Genomic DNA, 14,647 nt, shown 5'->3' with positions numbered 1-14,647 from the left:
CGACAGATTAGTGTAATTCTAATAAAAGTTGGAGAGATGTTTGGAGTGAAACCAATAGAGTCAGTTGTATCTGGCAAATATTTCAGGTAAAATTAATACTAGGTATGGTGGCCCACTGTAGGAGAAGGTGGTTCTTGATTGTGTCAATAAAGATGGCGGAAAAGAATCGTTGAGTGAAGGAGAAAAGGTGAAATTTCTGGGTCCCAGGAGGAAGAGGAAGGCTTTTGGCTAGGCTTTGGATGAGGAGGACGTTTGTCAGGTAAGGAATGTGGGCAAGTAGAACTAGTGGCGGCCTGTGCCACCAGCAGGATTTTGACATAGGACAGAATTCTATTATAGCTGATGAGTTTAGGGCAATAGATTCTGCACCCAGCAGTTGTGTTATCTGGCTAGTTTAAAAATAGTAAGTAAGGCTGGCTGGTGTTTTTCATCCACGGAGACTCAGGTGGGCAGGAGAAAAGGCACAACCCAGGGAGGGAGCACAGTTGAGTTGATGGGAAAAGTGTCAGAGCTGTCTGGTGGAGCTGAGTGAGACCAGCAGCTTGGCGAAGCGAACCAAGGGGGTAGAGTAGGATGGCCATTGCTGGCGGCTGATCTCGGAGTTTGGCGAGGGCCGAGGCATCGGGTTTTTAAAAATCACACCCTACAGACCACACCTTTGAAGCCCAGTACTTAGGAGGTAGGCAGAGGCAGAGGCAGAGGCAGAGGCAGAGGCAGAGGCAGAGGCAGAGGCAGAGGCAGAGGCAGAGGCAGAGGCAGAGGCAGAGGCAGAGGCAGAGGCAGAGGCAGAGGCAGAGGCAGAGGCAGAGGCAGAGGCAGAGGCAGAGGCAGAGGCAGAGGCAGAGGCAGAGGCAGAGGCAGAGGCAGAGGCAGAGGCAGAGGCAGAGGCAGAGGCAGAGGCAGAGGCAGAGGCAGAGGCAGAGGCAGAGGCAGAGGCAGAGGCAGAGGCAGAGGCAGAGGCAGAGGCAGAGGCAGAGGCAGAGGCAGAGGCAGAGGCAGAGGCAGAGGCAGAGGCAGAGGCAGAGGCAGAGGCAGAGGCAGAGGCAGAGGCAGAGGCAGAGGCAGAGGCAGAGGCAGAGGCAGAGGCAGAGGCAGAGGCAGAGGCAGAGGCAGAGGCAGAGGCAGAGGCAGAGGCAGAGGCAGAGGCAGAGGCAGAGGCAGAGGCAGAGGCAGAGGCAGAGGCAGAGGCAGAGGCAGAGGCAGAGGCAGAGGCAGAGGCAGAGGCAGAGGCAGAGGCAGAGGCAGAGGCAGAGGCAGAGGCAGAGGCAGAGGCAGAGGCAGAGGCAGAGGCAGAGGCAGAGGCAGAGGCAGAGGCAGAGGCAGAGGCAGAGGCAGAGGCAGAGGCAGAGGCAGAGGCAGAGGCAGAGGCAGAGGCAGAGGCAGAGGCAGAGGCAGAGGCAGAGGCAGAGGCAGAGGCAGAGGCAGAGGCAGAGGCAGAGGCAGAGGCAGAGGCAGAGGCAGAGGCAGAGGCAGAGGCAGAGGCAGAGGCAGGTGAATCTCTTGAGTTCAAGGCCAGCCTGTTCTACATAGTGAGTGACAGGCCAGCCAAAGGCTACATCATAGAGGGACTTAAAAAACAAAAAACAAAAACAACCAAACTGCTCAACCAACCAAAAAACAAAACAACAAAAATCACAAAATCTCCCCAAAATAAAATTATTCTATTATAAAAGCAATACATGCTTATTATAGAAAGTTGGGAGAAGGAAGGAAACTATAATGAAGAAAACCTCTTGCACTCCTGGTATGTTGCAGTAAATATTAGAAAAGGAAAAAGGCTTATCTCTTTATCGGCCCCACAGCCTCACTTCGTGGGTGCAGTTTCTAGTATGGAGCTGCATGCCTTACCCTACTGCCTCCACCCCTGGGTTTCTTTACCCCAAATCCTAACACAAACACAACTCTGCTGCATATGCACCTGTGGCCATACGTCTCTCTCTCTGTTCAAGCTCATTGGCTGGTGTTTTAGTCCCTGGGAGCTCTGGAGGGTTTGGTTAGTTGATCATTTTGTTCTTCCCACGGGGTTGCAGACCCTTTCAGCTCCTTCAGTCCCTTCTCTAGCTCCTTCTTTGGGGTCCCCATGTTCAGTCTGATGGTCAGCTGTAAGTATCTTCCTTTGTATTAGTTGGCTCTGGCAGAGCCTCTGGGGGGTCTCCTGTTTTCTTATGAATTTATACTGTACCAGGTCCTACCTGCCCCTAAGGGAAAGCATCACCAAACAACTTGCATGACTATATTGTAGATCTAAATATACTGGCAATCCTGAGACCATACTATTTGATAGACTAAATCTGACTAGATTAAAATTTACTTAGTTCCTGTTGGAGAGTCATTTATGAAGTTTTCCCAGCAATAATACTTGTCCATAAAATTTCCTACATATTTACAATGATTTTGTTTGATACATTTCTAGAAATTACCTTGAAAATAAAATGTTTAATGACTTGACTCTAGTAGCAAATTTGTATTAAATTGTATTAAAATTGTATATTGTAATTGTCTTGTAAAATTGTACACAATTGTATTAAAATGTAATACAAATTTACATTTAATCTATGGATGGCAATGTTTTCAAGTTCTTTTAGTTTAGAGGCACCCAGGGCAATGCTTCTTCTGTGCTGCACTCTAGGGTTCTTAGATAGAGGGGATGCCATTTTCTACTTCTTCATATGGATGTTAAGGTGGATAATCTAATGAGCTCTTTGAATTAGAATGTACGAGAGTGTGTCTGGATGTGTTAATGGTGGAATATTACTTTCCCTTTTACATTTGACTAAAAATTTCTAATATTTAAAATAGAACAAACTTAGCAACACAGATACAGCTTTCTACAACTGCATTTACAAATGGGAGTAAAAGCAGGAAGAGTGAGGAATATTTGGCTTGTTCATTAAACAAGTCTAATTTCAGTGTCTTAATATTATGTATATAATTCAGCCAAGAAGAGTATAGGAATAACACTTGGAAGGAACAAAATCTACTTTAAAGGGCTTACATGTTACTAATTGTGTTATTTGGCCTTTTATTACTGTAACAAAATACTTAGATCTACTTAAAAAGAGGGAAGGTTTATTTTGGCTCACAGTTCATTATCAATTGCCCAGTTGCTTTGGCCCTGTGACCGTATTGTGGGTGCTCATGACATTCGAGAAAATGCTTACTTCATAATTGTTGTGACTGTAATGTTTTTGTTCCTCAACCCCACCCCCTAAAGAGTTCTTGGCAACAAAAGTTACCTAATAGGTATTTGTTGAATCTGCCCACATTCCAAAGGCAAAGCAGACCAGTGACCTGCTTTTTTAGTGTCTCCCCTCCCCCCAGTTTATACTGAGGAAACATTTCTTAACTACAGGTAGGTCCAGTGGTGGTGGTGGTGGTGGTGACACACCGGTAGGGGGAGACAGCATGAAGTTTGAATTATCCAGTTACCATGGGTGCAAGGAAAAGAAGAAAATTTGATCTCCCCCCGATTTTGGTTATCTCCGGATGTCATTCATGCAGGACAAAGGAAGACACTTCCTCAGAAGCAGGATTTGGTGGGGCGCCAGTAGGATGCTGTGGTGGAAAACCTCCACATCCGTTTTTGCAGACTGTGGTGTAGCCCCATCCGCTGGGAGGAGGACTCACTTCAAGTTTCAGCCACACTAACCACAGGGCAATGCAAATGCCAAGAGAACTGCTAATCAAGATTCAGATTTCTCCGATGGGATTTAATGTACAGGAAGCAGAGCCGGGACAGGCGGTCCAAGCACGTAGGGCGTGGAGACTGAAGGGGAGAGCTGGTGTGCTGCTGCTGTGTAGTTCTTAGTCCTTAGACAAAGGTCGCCCCAGGTCGAGGGCTGGGCCCTGGAAGAGGGTAAGGTACCACGAAGTGCCAAAGGGCCACCACCTCCCTGCTAGTCTTCTGGAGTTCTGAGTTGCGAACTTTCATCCTTGCCAAGGACTGCTCATATTGGAGGTGGGGGTGTCAGTGGGGACAGTTGCCAGCGAACGAGCGACATACACCTATGCAATGACTTCAAGCTCACAAATAAGGTCCGAACGGCTAAAATTGCCCCTAAGAAACTAAACTGCAAAACTGCAACTCTTGCCTCCTTGCTGGGACCAAATGGTCTGTTCATGCCAGCGAGTTTTCCATAACAGGAGACTCAGATCTATCGGGACTGTTCTGTCATGTTAAAGTTCAAATATCTGAGGAAAAAGAGAACAAGCGAAGGGAATCCGCGTGGAATGAAGAGTCAGGCTCCGATCTCAAACCTTCTGGAAGTGGGAAATCTAAGACGTCCGCGGGTCGCGGTGTACATCTTCCTTTCCTCTCAAAACCCTAAAAACCAGCTGTGCATGCCTGCCCGACATGCGTGGCGCCGGAGGAGAGAAGGAGTTCGCCTGAGAGGAGAGCCCCCAAGGGCGAGGCGTCCTCGGGAGCGCTCCTGTTCAAGTTTCGGTGGAAACTTTCTCGCAGAGGCTCCGCCCCCTTCACCTAGGAAACCGGTGTGCGCTGTAGTGCTCGCAATCTGAGTCTCTGGAGCACCTGGCAGAGGCGGGTCTGGGCGGCAGGGCGGGGCTTGCTGGGGGCGGGGTCTGGGGGCCGCGGAGGCCCTGAGGGCGGGGCCTGGGCTGGCTTCCCTGAGTCACCCGGCAGGTTGTGCCCCGCCCCTGCAACCTCCCCGCCCAGACTTTTCGGAGGGTGCGGGCTGTGGGGCGGGGACCAGCCGTGGGGCGGGGACCAGCCCGAGACCTGTGAAGCTCAGCCACCGGCTGACGCGCAGGAGAAAAGTGCCTCGACCTTCTCTCGCTGGGTGATTTGTCGCCGGGTCCTCAGGCTGAATTGAAACCAGGGCTGGAGGTCACCGCGCCCAGACGCGCGAGGGCAGCTGCCCCGGCTCCGGGAGTGGGGTGTTGGGCCCAGAGGAGTCGGCTCAGTCCTCTGTCGTGCCCTGTGCACTGGCAGCTCGGTTGTTCTCCCCAACCCCGGACCGCCGCACAAACTTTCTGACTGTCGAGGGGGACACCGCGTGGCAGGAGGACCCGCGGCCGCACGCAGGTAAGCAATCTGTGCTTGAAGGGTTGCTTTTATTTTATTTTAGGGTGTTGGAGGAGGAAGAGGCTGTCCCGAGAACCTCCTTCCTGCATCCTGCCGGGTGGCAGGAGCAAGTTTTGGAGAGAGGACTGGCAGGACGGCTGGGAGGGTTCCAGCCTAAAGCCCTGTGACTGCCTCGGACGCTGCAGGCTCTTGCAGGCGACGTTACTCATGTCCGACCCTGGGCGAAGAGGGAGGAAGATGTCACCAGGCTCACCACTCCTGCCTCGGTCCCTTGGGTCGCAGTGCCTGGGTCCCCCAGGAATAATTGGCAGAGACGATGAGAACTCGATTTGTCTTCCTCTCCAAACCTTTCCTGGCATACGCTGGAGATGGAGGCGGTGCCTGCACTTTCCTGCTGTGAGAAATTTGTTAGGTGGCTGTTGCTTAATTTCATAAATTCTCTGATGAAACTGAATTGGAGTTATGGTTATCAGTGTGTGTGTGTGTGTGTGTGTGTGTGTGCGTGTGTGTGTGTGTGTGTGTGTGCGCGCGCGTGCGCGCGCGCTCGCGCGTCTTCTAGGGCTTCAACAAAGCTCTCTTGTTTACCCCACTCCTGTGAGGTTAGCTAGCTATTGTTTTATTTCAAGCTCCGGTAGATGAGGTGTTGGTGGTGACAGCTACTGTGTTTGCTTGGAGTTTGGGGGCTCATGGGATTGGGTCCTGAGAATTAGCCCAGGTTGGCTTTAACCTCCTGTACTGGGATCATCTGTCAACCACTCTGCTGGTGCTGTCACCTTAGCCTTCTAGGTGCAGGGGATACCACAGCCCCTTCTCCAAGGGAGAGAGCTCCACACTGAAGACAGGCAGTTCCCAGGAGGAGGAAGGATGGGAAATATGGAAGACCAGTTGTTGCTCCTTTGGGTTGGGCCGAGGAGTCCTCTGTTGGCTGCTCTGGGAGGGCCCTGCTATCAAGTTCATCTCATTAGGAAGTCAGCTGCTTTCAGCTAATAGCCATGGTAGCTCTGATGAAATTATATAGGTCACTGAAAAATAATTCCTGCTTAATCATCTTTATCCCGTTGATTAGCAAGGGGAAGAGCTCCCCCTCCTTAATGTACCTGCCTGACCTCTCTTGTGCGTCCGGCACTGCATAGCATGAAGCTGCCCGACCTACTGGACCCCAGCCAATGTCTTTATTTGGAAGATGGCAGTGGTCTTCTTCGAACAGAAACCGAGTGAGAGGTTCAGTCCAATATGGCAGACAGGTTGGCTTTACTTTTCAGATATTAAAGACTGATTTCGTTGATCACGGCGCTCATAAGAATTTTGTCCATCTTCGCTTTGCTTATGGTTTTAGAAATAAGATTAAATTATATGGAGGAAGGGCATCGAGGAAGTGGATCCAGAATGGTTGACGGTGGTCTAGTAAGTTAGACTCACCTGCCCCGCCAGCTTTTTCCTGCTTCCAACGGCTGGATGGTTCTGTACCTTCCAGGTTTGGTTCAGAGCTCTTTCTGGGAAGTTCTTTCTCTAGCAGGATTCTAAGAGTCAATAGCTATAAACCAAAAACAATGTACAAACCTATGTAGTAAGATGGGGGTGAACAGAGAAACCCGAGAGTAAAATTGTGAGCTTGTGCTACTTTTTTCTTTCTACAAGGTTTTAAAGGCAGTGCCTCATGATTGCTAGGGAACCCCCTCTATTTCCAAGTGACGTCCTCTGTTACTTTAAAAAAGAGAGAATTTGGTGAAAAAATATCCTCTGTTACTTTAAAAAAGAGAGAATTTGGTGAAAAAATATTCCTCCTGTGTGAAAATATTACAAAATGACCATCTCTGATCTCTGCATACAAACTTGGGCTTCATTCTCTGTGAAGTTGTCCACAGGCACTCCAAAAGGCATCCCTCCAGACTCTGGCTTTGAAGCATAGGTTCTAGCTACTTCATCTTTATTCTCACTGAATTCCAAGCTGTAGTTAATAGCTGCAGAAAGGAATGGTGCTCAAAGAGTGAGCAGAACTCCAAGGATTTTATTTACAGATCTCTTGGATAAAACAGTAACAGAGACAAACTTTTCTGCAGTGTCGTGATTGACAGGTGCTTTCAGACGTGCCAGGTTTAAGCTGTGTAATGTGAACACCTTTCAGTAAGTACATTGTACTTAGACTACACAGGAGGAGAACAGATGAGGCTTGGAGTTGTAAAAGAGACTTGTTTATGACATAGCCAGGGTCTGGGAATAGTGCACTTAGACTTGACTGTAAGAGTTTTGACTTATGGGGGAGACTTTAAATTTTGATCTTGTGTGAATGCAGTCCTGAGGGTTTCCTGGCTCCACCTCCAGCATTGGATTGCAGGTTTACTGACATGATCACTGGCCTTTTTCTTGGTGCTTGGAGCAAGCACATTGCTGATCAAACTATCTCCCCTGCCCAATACAAGGCTATCAGAATGAACTTATGTACTTGAGTGTGTGAGAGTGAAAGTGAGAGCCACAGAAGGCATTCGTGCCTCAGTGCATGTGTGGAAGTCAGAGGGCAATGTTTGTGATGTTGGTTTTCTCCTTCCACCTCTACAGGATCCCAGTGTACCCAGTGAAGGAATGCAGTTCATTGGGCTCTTCAAGTTTCTTTAGTCTCTGAGCCATCTGTGGCCAGCTCCAGATCTTATTAAACCAAATAAGAACTCTTTTGGAGATGCCTGGAGTATGTACACGCACGCGCGCGCGCACACACACACACACACACACACACACACACACACAAAATCACTGGGAAAAATCCCACAGCAGAACCCCAAGCCCAACTGAAATGTAGAAGCCAGTATGTCCTTTACAAGCAGTGGAGTAACTACAAGAAGAAATAGCTGAGGGTTGAAGAGTCTTAAAGGCTTTTGTAGGAGAGGAGAATACATTCTCCTCTTTTACATTCTTTCATAGGCAGGTAGAAAATTATCCCATGTCTATACATCAAACGCCCTTTTAGCATGTGTAACTTTCTAACATTAACACCTTTTTTCCGATTGTACTAGGCCGAGGGCAGGGGAGGCCGCTATAGTGCAAATCTCTTAGGTGGGTTCATTTTTTTTTTCCTTTTTTTTTTTTTTTTTTTTTACATTTCAGGTTCCTTGGGTTTTAGTATTTTGCCCAAAGAAGAAGAAGTAATGGATAACAGGCATGGGATGATTGGCTAATTAGCTTTTATAAAGCATAGGTTTTCTTTTCTCAACATTTTCTACAGAGCATTGCTCTAAGACAGGCCAGTAAGGAGTTGAGAGATCAGTAGGTTTGTAGAATGCCAGGGGATGCATTTTGGGTCCTCTCTCTCTCTCTATTGTTCCAGTTCACTGCTTGGCCATGGATCAATAATAGGACCTTTGGGCTTGTAGAAAGTATCAGGAGTTAATTATCCATGTGTCCGTGTGTGTGTGTGTGTGTGTGTGTGTGTGTGTGTGTGTGTGAAATGAGATACTTAGTGAGTTTTAGGATTCACACTCTTGGGAGGTGTGGGAAGAAGAACATCCCGGGGTTTTCTTGTGGAGAGTTTTTATTGCCCATCATGAAGAGGTGACTAAGGGCAGAAGAGATGGCTCAGAGGTTAGGAGCACATACTGATCTTCAGCGGACCTAAGTTCAGTTCCAAGTACCCACATGTTATTCACGCTCATCTGTAACTTCAGTTCCAGGGGCTCCAAAGTCACTTAGGGTACCAGGCATGCATACAATATGGTGTGTGTATATATATATATATGTATGTATATATATACATATATATATATATATATATATATATATATATATATATAGGCAAACCTCTCATACACATAACATAAAAATAAATCTAAAGTGGTTTGATTAGTATTTTAATTTAGTTCAGCTCTAATTCTATTGAAGATGTATGTTTTATTTCTCAAAAAGAAGATCTTTTGGTTTTATTTGGGTTTTTTGCTGCTGTTGTTACTTTCTTGGCAGTGTATTATAATGAGTATGGGAGAATATATTTACATAGATAGATCTCCATATGTGCATACCCTATATCTGTACATGTACATATAGGTACATGTACCTATTATTTGTATAAATAATTCTCTACACATATACATACATACATACATACATTCTACCACCCACATATATACATTCACAATTCAGTGATATATTAAATTTTAAAATATATTGTTTGAAGATTATTTAACAGAAATATTGTTGTGTTTTCTGCTTTTTTTTTTCTATACGGGGACCTCATGTGAGCCCAGGCTGGCTTCAAACATGCTATATAGCTAAGGCTGACCTTGAACCCCCGATTCTTCTGTATTTGCCTCCCAAGTGCTGGGTTTACAGATGGGCACTGCCATACCAGGCTTTGATTTTCTTTTTAAATCTGTGTGTATATATGAGGGTATAGGCACACACATGTGTGCTTGTTTGTGTGTATATATGAGGGTATAGGCATACATATGTGTGCTTGTCTGTGTGTATATATGAAGGTGCAGGTATACATATGTGTGCTTGTCTGTGTGTATATATGAGGGTGCAGGTATACATGTGTGTGCTTGTCTGTGTGTATATATGAGGGTGCAAGTATACATGTGTGTGCTTGTCTGTGTGTATATATGAGGGTGTAGGTATACACATGTGTGCTTGTCTGTGTGTATATATGAGGGTGTAGGTATACACATGTGTGCTTGTCTGTGTGTATATATGAGAGTGTAGGTATACACATGTGTGCTTGTTTGTGTGTATATATGAGGGTGCAGGTATACACATGTGTGCTTGTTTGTGTGTATATATGAGGGTGTAGGTATACACATGTGTGCTTGTTTGTGTGTATATAGGAGGGTGCAGGTATACATGTGTGTGCTTGTCTGTGTGTATATAGGAGGCTGCAGGTATACAGATGTGTGCTTGTCTATGTGTATATATGAGGATGCAGGTATACATGTGTGTGTTTGTCTGTGTGTATATATAAAGTTACAGGTATACATGTGTGTGCTTGTCTGTGTGTATATATAAACTTACAGGCATACACATGTGTGCTTGTCTGTGTGTATTATATGAGGGTATAGGCATACACATGTGTGCTTGTCTGTGTGTATATAGGAGGCTGCAGGTATACACATGTGTGCTTGTCTGTGTGTATATATGAGGCTGCAGGTATACACATGTGTGCTAGTCTGTGTGTATATATGAGGGTGCAGGTATACATGTGTGTGCTTGTCTGTGTGTATATAGAGGGTGCAGGTATACATATGTGTGCTTGTCTGTGTGAGGCCAGAGGACAACCTTGATGTCACCTTTAGCTATGCCAACCTCCTCCTTTGAGACAGCACTGTCATTGGCCTGCAGCTCACAGGCCAGCCTTTGAGCCTCAGGACCCTCCGATAGGAGTCTCTGCCTGCAGGTGCTGGGATTACAAGTGTGTGCTAACATCCCCGGTGTTTCTCTGTGTTTGGGGAACCAATCCACGTCTTCATGCTTTCATGGAAGCTCTTTACCTACTGAGCCATCTTCCTAGCTTCTGGTTTTCTGTATGAAAAAATTTTTTAATAAACTCTCTTAGATGTGGACTTTATGATTTGCATATACTTGTTCTGATTTTTTTGTGGGGAAAAAGAACACCTTTAATGTATTATTTTTGATTATTCTATAGTGCTAGCATTTTCGATATGTTGAATATTTTAAGTCTCTCTATATGTTACATGGTATTTACATTTTTGTCTTATTTTAAAGGCACAATATAGTAGTTTAAATGCTTATGAGAAATCTGACAATAGAATTTTTGTTAATCTTTTTTACCTAAGGAAACAAAAATATTTGATATTTACCTATTTATTGTGATAAAAACCTCAGCCAGCTGTGGTGACCATATCTATAGTCTGGCACAGGAGACTTTAGGGCAAGATAATTGCTGCAAGCTTGCGGCTAGCCTGGGCTACAAAGTGGGCTAGCCTGGGCCATAGTATGAGACCCCACTGCTTACCTCCTTTCCACCTTAAGCCAAAAATCTGAAATCAAAGCCCAAACTCAACTGGTAATGTTTGTTTCCTGTCAGCTTGATGAGTTTTTCTCTGAAGTTGCTCCTTGTACTTCTTGGACATTTGACTGTCGAGGGCCTTTTTGAAAAGTTGCTTTGGGTAGTAAGAATCAGCTTCTAGCAGTTGAGAAGTAGTTGAGTTGGCCCATCTATTTTTCTCCCTTAAAGTAATCCTCCCTCTTGACTAGGATTGGATTGTCACCAAGGAGTGGTTATTTCTTCCCAGTGAGTCATAAACTGATTAGGGTTGGCAGCGTTTGCTGACTCAGCCTGCCCAGCTCCTCCCCCTGTTCTCCAGCCTTTGTCAAACCCGAGTTGGCTGTCACCAAGACTTTCTCCCTAAACTTGCATCTTTATTGCTGACCTTTGGAATCCTCAGCTGTCTTTTCCAGTTCTTCCTTATAGTTCTGCATGCAGGTCTTGATATCAAACTGAACTACCAAGATCTGGAGGTGATAATGGATACATACTGTCATCCTAGCATTGGACCGAGGAGCTACAGTCCAAGGTCAGACTGGCTTCATAGCAAGGCCGTATCTCAAAATATATGCACTACAATGCGGTGCAGTCCAATACAGTGGAATACAGCCCAGCACAGCATGCTAGGATAGAGTGCAACCCAAGGAATGGTCCGGCATCTTAATCTCCGGTCACAGTTCCTCCTATGAGGAGCATGGTAGAAATGTTTGCTGTCTATCATCTGTTTCGGTAACTTAGATACTTAGATGCATTTTTGTCTTGCTTCTGTTTTGCTTTTCTTCTCCTCATCTCCCACTTCCATATCAAGGTTGTTTTAATTTGCTAAAGTGTATTTTTGTTTCTGTCTCCAGCCTTGGCCCTTACTGCGCACTGGGTAATGACTCAGTTCTAGGTGTGAAGGTTTGTTTGACCGTCAACTTCCTTAGGCGACACCAGGCTGTGCGGTACTCATTCTGGGTGTGTCGGTGAGAGTGTTAAATTCTGAGTTGGTAGGTTTAGTAATGCAGATTGCTCTCCTTAATGTGGGTGGGGCTTAGTCACTTACTGAAAACCTCAATAGAACAAAGGGCTGAGTCAGCAAAGGCTTGTTCCCTCTTACTGTGGAGCCTGGGATTACTTGTGTCTTCCTTCTCTGCCTGCTGAGTCAGGGATTAGGTCTTTTGCTTTAAGGTTTAGGCCCAAATGTGAACTTATATCATTGCTTTTCTTTTTTTTTTCTTTTTTAAAATTAATTAATTAATTATATATAAGTACACTGTAGCTGTCTTCAGACACACCAGAAGAGGGCATTGGATCTTATTACAGATGGTTGAGAGCCACCATGTGGTTGCTGGGAATTGAACTCAGGACCACCGGAAGAGAAATTAGTGCTCTTAACCACTGAGCCAAATCTCCAGCCCATCATTGCTTTTCATATATTCTGACTTTCCAACAGCATACCTTGAGACTTTCTTAGGATCTGTAATCACATTTATTAATTCCTTCTTTAAATTTAATTTATATTGGCTATATTTTATTTACAATTCAAATGTTATTCTCTTTCTCAGTTTCCTCTCCATACCCCTTATCCCATCACCCTTTCCCCTGCTTCTATGAGGATATTTACCCACCTACCCACCCCCTCCCACCTACCCACTCTGACATTCCCCTACACTGGAGCATCAAGCCTTGGAAGAACCAAGGGCTTATCCTCCCATTGATGCCCAACAAGGCCATCCTCTGCTACGTGTGCAGCTGGAGCCATGGGTCTGTCCATGTGTACTCTCTGGATAGTGGTTTAGTCCCTGGGAGCTCTGGTTGGTTGGTATTGTTGTTCTTATGGGGTTGCAAGCCCCTTCAACTCCTTCAATTCTTTCTCTAACTCCTCCATTAAGGACCCTGTTCTTAGTTCTATGGTTGGCTGCAAGTATCCGCCTCTGTATGTGTTAAGCTCTGGCAGAGCCTCTCAGGAGGCAGCTATCTCAGGCTCCTGTCAGGAAGCACTTTTTGGCATCAGCAATATTGTCTGGGTTTGGTGGCTGGATCCCCAGATGGGGCAGTCTCTGGATGGCCTTTCCTTCAGTCTTTGCTCCAAACTTTGTCTTCGTATTTCCTCCTGAGAATATTTTTGTTCCCCCTTCTAAGAAGGACAGAAGCATCCACACTTTGGTCTTCCTTTTTCTTGAGCTTCATGTGGTTTGTGAATTGTATCTTGGGTATTCTTTGGGATAACACTTACCAGTGAGTGCATACCATTGGTGGTTTTTTGTTTTTTGGTTTTTTTTTTTTTTTTTTTTGTGATTGGGTTACCTCACTTATATTTTCTAGATTCATCTATTTGCCTAAAAATTTCATGTAATCATTGTTTTTAATAGCTGAGTAGTACTCCATTGTGTATATGTACCACATTTTCTGTATCCATCCTCTGTTGAAGGACATATGGGTTCTTTCCAGCTTCTGGTTATTATAAATAAGGCTGTTATGAACATAGTGGAGCATGTGTCTTGTTGTATATTGCTTTTACTATGTTTGGGCCTTGAACTCCCAAGCTTTTCAAGACTTTTAAAATGAAGGTATGTTGAATTTTGTCAAATGCTTTCTCAGCATCTAATTAGATGATCATGTGGGTTTTTTCTTTGAGTTTGTTTATATAGTGGATCACGCTGGTAGATTTCTGAATATTGAAAGTTTTGCTGGTATAGTAGCCTGGAATGGCATTTGTGTTCTCTTAGTGTCTGTATGACATCTGTCCAGGTTCTTCTAGCTTTCATAGTGTCTGTTGAGAAGTCTGGTGTGATTCTGATAAGTCTACCTTTATGGGTTACTGCTTTTAATATCCTTTCTTTGTTTTGTGCATTTGGTGCTTTGACTATCATGTGATGAGAGAAAATTTCTTTTCTGGTCCAGTCTGTTTGGAGTTCTGTAGGCCTCTTGTATGTGTATGGGCATCTCTTTTGTTAGGTTAGGAAAGTTTTCTTCCATAATTTTGCTGAAGATATTTACTTGCCCTTTAAGTTGAATCTTCACCCTCTGCTATGCCTGTTATTCTCAGGTTTGATCGTCTCATTAAGTCTTGGATTTCCTGGATGTTTTGGGTTAGAAGCTTTTTGCATTTTGCCTTTTCTTTGACTGTTGTGTCAGTTTTCTACAGTATCATCTGCCCCTGAGATTCTCTCTTCCAGCTCTTGTGTTCTGTTGGTGATGCTTGCATCTATGACTCCTGGTCTCTTCCCTAGGTTTTCTATCTTTAGGGTTGTCTCCCTTTGTGATTTTTTTTTATTGTTTCTATTTCCATTTTTAGATCCTGGATGGTTTTGTTCAATTCCTTCACCTGTTTTGTTGATTTTTGTTTTTCCTCTTTAAGAGCTTCTACCTGTTTATCTGTGTTGTCTTGTATTTCTTTAAGGGAGTTATTTATGACTTTATTAAAGTCCTCTAACATCATCGTGAATTGTGATTTTAAATCAGAATCTTGCTTTTCCAGTGTGTTGGAGTATCCAGGACTTACTGTGGAGGGGGAACTGGGTTCTGATGATACCACGTGGACTTGGTTTTTGTTGATTTGGTTCTTGGACTTGTCTCTCACCATCTGCTTATCTCTAACGTTAGCTGGTATTGCTGATTCTGAGAGTGGC

The 14,647-nt window shown here is 44.9% G+C and overlaps 1 protein-coding gene across 9 annotated transcripts in view; it reads left to right on the top strand.

Annotated features, from left to right (window-relative positions):
- Window positions 1-4,717: 4,717 nt before the first annotated feature.
- The window catches only part of FHIP1A (FHF complex subunit HOOK interacting protein 1A), a 232,918-nt gene continuing 222,988 nt past the window's right edge, over window positions 4,718-14,647 (top strand). For all 9 annotated transcript variants that reach the window (XM_080915260.1, XM_080915257.1, XM_080915258.1 and 6 more), the window contains exon 1: window positions 4,718-5,044. The gene's annotated coding sequence lies outside the window, so the exon portion shown is untranslated. The remainder of the gene's footprint in view (window positions 5,045-14,647) is intronic.

The sequence above is a fragment of the Micromys minutus genome (genome assembly GCF_963924665.1).
Source record: "Micromys minutus genome assembly, chromosome: 4".
NCBI lineage: Eukaryota > Metazoa > Chordata > Mammalia > Rodentia > Muridae > Micromys > Micromys minutus.
This window is presented reverse-complemented; position numbering and strand designations above follow the sequence as displayed.